This window comes from Argopecten irradians, chromosome 12 (assembly GCF_041381155.1).
Source record: "Argopecten irradians isolate NY chromosome 12, Ai_NY, whole genome shotgun sequence".
Taxonomy (NCBI): domain Eukaryota; kingdom Metazoa; phylum Mollusca; class Bivalvia; order Pectinida; family Pectinidae; genus Argopecten; species Argopecten irradians.
In genome coordinates, this window is record NC_091145.1 from 41,928,873 (window position 1) to 41,937,227 (window position 8,355).

At 34.8% G+C, this 8,355-nt stretch overlaps 1 long non-coding RNA gene across 1 annotated transcript; it reads left to right on the forward strand.

Moving 5' to 3' along the window:
• Positions 1-6,480: 6,480 nt before the first annotated feature.
• LOC138335891 (uncharacterized) lies at positions 6,481-7,801 on the forward strand. Its single transcript, XR_011210346.1, has 2 exons — positions 6,481-6,837; positions 7,092-7,801. It is a non-coding gene; the product is annotated as an uncharacterized lncRNA (long non-coding RNA).
• The last annotated feature ends 554 nt before the right edge of the window (positions 7,802-8,355 follow it).

Below are 8,355 nucleotides of genomic sequence, written 5' to 3' on the forward strand. Positions count from 1 at the left end.
ATAGGGTTAAATCAGATGAAGGCACCCGATCATCTAAGTGTGTTTCTGTAAAGCAAACAATGTTAAACTCATCACAAATATTTTCTATGTATTCTAATTTGTTCCTTATGCTTCGTGTATTCAGGTGGAATATAGACAATTCATTTTCAGTTGGACCTGGATTTTTTTCTACATCCATGTCTAAAAATAGTAATAGTAATAAAATATGACAAAAATTAATATTCTTAAAATGTGATTGTAAGCACATAAGTATTACAGATGCCAAACTGGCTTTTATACTAGAAACAAAGAGGTCACGATAAATAACATGTTCATGGGCAAAGAAATCGAAATTAACGTTTATAATATATCGACTCTTTTTAAAATTTGGTCCTCCATACGCTTTGCAATAGAAGCAACCGATTGAAACCCTATGCCAAATCGCAGATATATCGCCTGTTAACCATTGTCATAGCATAAATATAGCACAAGGTCTCGCACGGACGCACTCACACATAAACGCTGGAAAAAACCGGATAAGGTACACTACAGAAAGGCACGTGGTTAATTGTTCTAGGTCAAGGTAACAACACTTCGTATTTAGAGAAAAAATACATAAATAGAGAAACAGAGAAAAAAAAACATAAACATTTTGTATGTACATTTTCACATGGGATATTTGTAACAAAAATGAGGATAAATTCAACTTTAATTAATGTTTTTAACAATTGAGCGCATTGAAGCATTTGAAAATAACAAAATAGAAACACAAAAACCGACACCAAAAACACACAAGAAAGATCTAATGTGGTATTATTATAATTGTTCCTATATATACTATACAATTTAATGCTATTCAATCTCTAGGGGACACAATGTAGTATTCAATTTTGCATATTAATACAAATTACTATCATACTGCAGTATGATACCCTAGGAACAGACGATCAGTGCTCGTTCATTCTAGGTGGGAGAAACGACATTTTCTTAGAAGATGAAGAATGGGAGAACATGATGATTGCTATGAGTAACAAATTCGGTGGAAGGTTTACAGAAATGAACGTCATTATACAGAATGCGAATTAAGTGACTCAACGAGATTGAAATAATATTGTACATGTGTAATATTTATTATGTAAAGATGTGAAAATGTTGAAAGCGACAAGACAATGTAATATATATTAAGAGGAAACAAAGAATGCCTGTCTGTCTGTGTGTCTGTCTATAAAGTGCTGTCACTAAGGCGATATGTCTTAGTAGATACTTCTACGTCTTCGTTTGCACACTGTGTGAATCCGCGTAGCAGATTCTCTCAAAAGTTTGCAAACAAAATTTATTTCAAAACCCTATGAAGTTAAAAAAATTGTTACATCAATGCTTATAATTATTTTTTCAGACTACTTAATAACATGAAATACGTTTTAACGTACGATTTTTTTTTATTTTGCAATTTTTTATTTTGTTTCTTCATAATTTATACGCAACGTCGACGTCTGTATTGTGACGCCATGATAACGTTAGGTTTTCGTGCCATTCTTAGATTTTTTCTTGATAGTATATGAAGAAAAAGAATCTGCCAATCAGAGAGTTTGATTTAGTATAAAAAAAAAATATATAAAAAAAAAAATTACAGTAGAATGAAGAAAAAGGATCTGCCAATCAGAGAGTCGGATTTAGTATGTAAACAAATAAATAATTACAGTAGAATGAAGAAAAAGGATCTGCCAATCAGAGAGTCGGATTTAGTATGTAAACAAATAAATAATTACAGTAGAATGAAGAAAAAGGATCTGCCAATCAGAGAGTCGGATTTAGTATGTAAACAAATAAATAATTACAGTAGAATGAAGAAAAAGGATCTGCCAATCAGAGAGTCGGATTTAGTATGTAAACAAATAAATAATTACAGTAGAATGAAGAAAAAGGATCTGCCAATCAGAGAGTCGGATTTAGTATGTAAACAAATAAAACATCATTATTATTGACTGCATCTCAAAACAACTGTTTCGCCCCGATGTTAATACCTGTATATGCCTAACTTATGCAATACGACGCTCACTTAATAATCTTATTGCGTCGATGGATCAAAGTTCTAACCCGTTTTGAAACTTAATGTGAAAGATATATTGCCGAACGCCGTTGATAAATATTCGACAAATGGGATAGCATTAATATTCGCTTTATTTGGAATCTGATTTTCTTTGATAATGTTAGTGTGTTTGGAAATACCCATCAATATACCTGAATTTTCAATGACATTACAAAGAAAGCGGAAGGTGATATCCGGTTCCGGTTTACGAGAAAACAGCCGGAAGTTGAAGACGCTGTCTCAGCCGTTCACGATAACTTAATGGATTTATCACACACTTATCTTTATCCGTCGACATTGATGAACTGTAATGTTACTCATTTAGTACGTAAGAGAATCCTGTGATTATTTTTATAAAAATAAGTAGGAAGTATTAAAGATTTAGGTAGTATTTATATCTCTATTGAATGTCATATTTTCAATTTAGCTTTGGTTGTTACCATGGTTACCTTTCAACTTGCATATTGACTTTTGAAGAGAAAAGGGTCAAAGTTGATGACAAATTATTGAATTTTGGTACTAAAATGTTACCATGGCAACTGAAAGCGGGTCTAAATATAATATTTTAGCTTATAGAAACATTTATGTGGGCTTCCAGTCGAATGGAAAGATTTTTTGATTATGTTGTGCAACGTTTTGTTTGACTCGTTACTGTTAGCAACATTAAATATTCTATATTTATGAAAGGGTCATATTTTATTTAAACGAGTTTTTGAATGTCAATATTCAACATTACATGTAAAATATTCTATATAAATCCTTCTCTATTTCGTCATAGTATACAGTAATCCGATAGCATACATGTATGTGTTTCGAAAATCAAGATGTTCAGGTGAATAGGTTTACCTATGCAATTGCAATGCAGTACTCTTCATATGTGTGTACACTGTAGTAATTTGTTAGTTACCAAGGCAACTAATTTATCAATTTACCTAGTGTCACCTTTTCCTTATAATTATTCCTCCACACAAAAGTATCAATACCATCAACAGAATAAATGTTGACAGAACAAAAGTTTGTAACACTCAGGGACTTATATGGAAACAAATTATGCATTTTACCTGTATAAACGGAAACAGGAAAATAAAGCATGTATATATATATATGTACACTTTTCAATGTTCCATAGGGTTAGATGTATTATGCATGTGTACAATGCTCTGTCTCCATAGATAATGAAAAGAAATCTATAGGACAGGAGCCTCCAATGTCTTGACCATATTGTATATACTATGCAGTGGTGTCTTGTTTAGTTTGTAGAAACACTGCACCGTACATATATGATACACTGCTATATATGTATGTTATCCACCACAGGCCTTTGTCACTATTCATACATTGTATATAGTCATCTCACTGTGAGCTACACATATACATATATCGAGGTGTCCGTATATCTGTATAGCCAAAAGCCTGTTGTGTCTACAAACATGTGTATTTTGTCCTGTCTAAATTGTAGATACATAGATTACATGTTTCTGGTATCTTTGGACTTTGGTCACATTATACATGCACGTTTGATAGAATTACATACACTTTACTCTACTTTCAGTACACATTTTCAATTGGTTTAACTACATATGTATGAATATAAAATATCCATGTAAATGCATCTATACATTATGTCTGTCCTGTCATGGTTTCTTTTTTAAACTTTTTTAAACAATAACTTGTGTATGTTCACAACTGTATAAATTAGATTAGAAAGCACTCAAAAGTCAGATACAAGGATGATATTTTTAATTAATGATGCAGATTGGAATATGTTTGTTTGTTTGTTTGTTTGAGTTTTACTGCCCATCGACAACTCAGGTCATTTTCGGCCAAACTACAGATCAGGCATTAATATCAGGATATAAATAATTATTGCATCTAAAAGATCGGGATAAGAAAAAGGCAAGTAAGAACTAAAACACAGGTTATAAACGTCGATTTTATAAAAAAAAAATGCATGGTATAAAATAGTTTTGGTTAAAACACATGAGATAACTATGGTTATGAACTGGGTTAGTTTCATAACAGGAGATTGGTTATCTTCCTAAGGTAGTCACCCACTGATGTCCATATACAGGTAGTCCAAACTGACGTACCTGTAAGTTTTCAATAAGACACATTTGTAAAAACCATCAAGAATCATATTACTGAATTATGTACAAGCATCAAATGAAATGTATGGTACACTCTAAGTAACTAAGTATAAACACATATAGTTTTAAAAAAATGCTCATATTGAATACAATAGCGCTACAATGAATTGCACCACGGCCGAAATGCACTGCCTTCCTTTCGTTTGAAGTAACCGTGAAAAAGTAACGGTTTATTTGTGGTTTTGGTTGAAAGCACTTCCCGCTCATTCTGATTGGTCGTTTATCTGCAGTTAGTTAAGGTGTCCAACAGCAGCAGAGTCATGTATATACACTAATTCATTAAAAAATTTGACACACCATCAGATATACCTCAAACACTACATTGAATTTTCTGCTCATAAGCATGGCTCATATATATGGATATGGATTTTATTATAGTATTTTGAAATAATTAAAATAATCATTTGAGACTATTTCCATTGAATGAGGCTGTGTACTGTATTTTTTCATTGAAATGATAGTATGGATCGAACTGATAATGAAGTCAAATAACATCTATACGAAGACTGGATCTGTATTACGGCATACCGCTTATTATTAAGGAAAACTTGTAACGGAAATCCTTTGATCTCCCACACAGCTCGGGCGACGACCAGTTTGCAAAACGTTTCTGATTGGCCGACCAACCAGGGAACAGTATCGATGTGAGTGTAACACTTTGATTGACTTAAAGTGTAAGACTACTTGCTGTACATGTAGCTACATGTATACCATAAACACCGTTCATTGGTATTCCAGGAATGTACTCTCCACTAAGGGGAACCAAAACGCTAGGATATATTACATTTTATGTCCCTTTCGTATTGATTGTGTTGGAGACGAGCCTCACTATTTATATATTTGTAAATTTATCCGCTGCGCACGAACCATCTCTGTTTTCACTGTGGTGGAATTCATTGTAAGGGATGCAAGGCATGTATACATATAATGCATTGTATGATGCGTTAGACACGGTTCTCGGTTTTACGATGGCCGCTGATTAAGTAGTTGTGCATTGTACATTTATAACTTGATAAAGAGTGCATGACCGTTTACTTGAAGTAGATGAATGCACAACTACTTCAGAGTAAATGGTCATGTACACTTTGTCAAGATATCAATGTACAACTAGTTCTACTTCAATCAGAAGTAGTGATTTGACGGCTCAAACGGGCCACCGTACATTTGTGGTTTACCTGTACAGGATTTAAAATTGCGTAATGCATAGTAAAGAGAGCACCTTGAAATGTCCTTTACTCATACCAGTCTCGACATTTGGTCCTTTGTTTTGTTAGATGTGAAGCGAATGATTGTAATGTAAGGGTGCTCAAGGTGATTCAGTTGTTGTATTTACCAGGTGTAAATGAATCGGATCATGGTTGTTAACATGTGATTATGAGTCAAGAAGACTAGCCATTTATTTGTATATATTGTTGGCAGTATTTAGTTTGTTGTGTTTAACAGTGCCTGGGTCCAAGATAGAACTTGGTAACGGACCGTATTACAGTCGTAGTTGCAGTACAGAGTAACAACAGGCATAGTCGGTCACGTGACCGTTACAGATGGAATTTAAACAAACGTGCTGTCACGCTACTGATCTTAGATTCTATATGAGCCATCATTGACACTTAACATGACAAATAATAGATAGTTATTGTGACATTGGGCAAGTCTTATATAGTGTTACTGCACATTTTTTTTCTAAAAGATGCATATGTCTGGAATTCAAGCAACACATCAACATGCCGTATCTACGGAGCCCGCGAAGGGACATGGAAATATATTTATTAATCCGTGCACACGGTTTGTCAATCCGTTCGCACGGATTACTAATCTGTGCAGACGGTTTGTGAATCCGTGCACACGGTTTGTGAATCCGTGCACACGGTTTACCAATCCGTGCACACGGTTTACCAATCCGTGCACACGGTTTGTCAATCCGTTCGCACGGATTACTAATCCGTGCACACGGTTTGTCAATCTGTATACACGGTTTACTAATCCGTGCACACGGTTTGCCAATCCGTGCACACGGTTTGCCAATCCGTGCACACGGTTTGCCAATCCGTGCACACGGTTTGTCAATCTGTATACACGGTTTACTAATCCGTGCACACGGTTTGCCAATCCGTGCACACGGTTTGCCAATCCGTGCAGACGGTTTACTAATCCGTGCACACGGTTTGTGAATCCGTGCACACGGTTTACCAATTCGTGCACACGGTTTGTCAATCCGTTCGCACGGATTACTAATCCGTGCACATTGTTTGCCAATCCGTGCGCACGGTTTGTCAATCCGTGCACATGGTTTACCAATCCGTGCACACGGTTTGTCAATCGGTTCGCACGGATTACTAATCCGTGCACACGGTTTGTCAATCTGTACACACGGTTTACTAATCCGTGCACACGGTTTGCCAATCCGTGCACACGGTTTGTGAATCCGTGCACACGGTTTGCCAATCCGTCCGCACGGTTTGTCAATCCGTTCGCACGGTTTGTCAATCCGTCCGCACGGTTTACTAATCCGTGCACACGGTTTGTCTATTTGATATATTATTAAACCGTGACGTGTACATTGAACATTGAACCATCGACTACCTTCGAGTCAATTGATTATAGAGGGCACGGCGGCAACATGAGGTAAGGAAATCTAGGTTTAATTAATGGATAATACAATGGAGACCTATAAACATGTATCTTACAAAACGTTTAATGTGTTTTTTAATTGATGCCTACAGATTATTGATTATTTTCAATTTGTAAGTATGCTTAGAAGTCGATGTTAACATTTTAAGTAATTAGATCACAGAGTAAAGAGTAATATTAAAAAGAATATACGCAATGCATGTATATATGTACTTCATCTAATAGACAATTTCTACTTCATATTCCAGTTGACGGCAATTCAAAAACAATGACACGTGCTTCCATTACGGGAAAAAGTAGTCAAATATTATTGTGTAACTCAACGGAGAGACGACATACTGGTGGTAAAACGATACCAAAGTTTTTAAGAAGAATACCGGTTGACTGTGTTTCAATGTGATGCTAAAATGGCTCTATCTAAAATCTGACATTGATTAGTTAACCATATTATTAATTGTCCTTAAAATAATGTCACGCTCGCCTGGTGATCAAGGATAAGATCAGACAGGGCTATAAAAGGACGAGTCTTATCGAGAGAAAAAATAAAGCAAGAGTGCGTATTGGGAGAAAACATCGATATGTTTCAAAATCCTGACAACTGCCCCACTCCACATAGGTTTCGAACTCAAGGTGAAAGACATCGCGCGACTGTCACTAATTGGACCAAAGACCAATAAACACTGCCATTCAAAAAAAAAATGTTTCTTTAAAACTACATGTGAAGAAAATATTCATTGAGCTGTTTTTTTTCGTCTGACACAGTGATAGTCAACTAACGCACGATGATTACAACGAGGCGGAAAGCATAAGACGACCCGCGTTATGAAGGTGAACATTTTATTTAAATTGTTCAGAAGATGATGATAAGTGTAGTGTTAATTAACTTTTGCAACTCTACAAAATTATCAGTCTCGTTTTATATTCCTATTTTTTTAAAATAAAAGGTGTTTCGAAAAGGTACATGTTTTGGGGTTTTATGTCAAACGGGATATTTTCCATGGATTTATTGTTGACTTTAATAAAAAAAAAAAAAACATGTATATACGCTGACTGATACACAAATGTATCTCATTATTTTACAAATGATAGTTGATTGATTGTCACAATAAATCGATTTGTTTTGGCAACGTTTTCACATTTTTTGTTACATGTATAATCAGTGTATGTATGCTGATCTGTACATATGAAAATACTTACATTAGCAATATTTAAATGAGTTGTAACATGGTCCGTCTTCATATAGTGGTGAAATACATGTACAATAATCTAGTATTAAATGGACACAATATATTGTTTGTTTCTTAACATCAACCTGTACATGGATTCGTTCACTTTTAAAATTGTACAGTTGTCCTCGTCCGAATGTTGGAGCTCAAAGGCATCTGCAAATTAATTAGTTTATAGACATGTATAACCATTTTCAGTCGTTGTATAGATTTATATAATAAATCGGCTGGAATCATACTCTACATGGTGTACATGTATAAGACAAATGTAAGATTTAGACCTTTA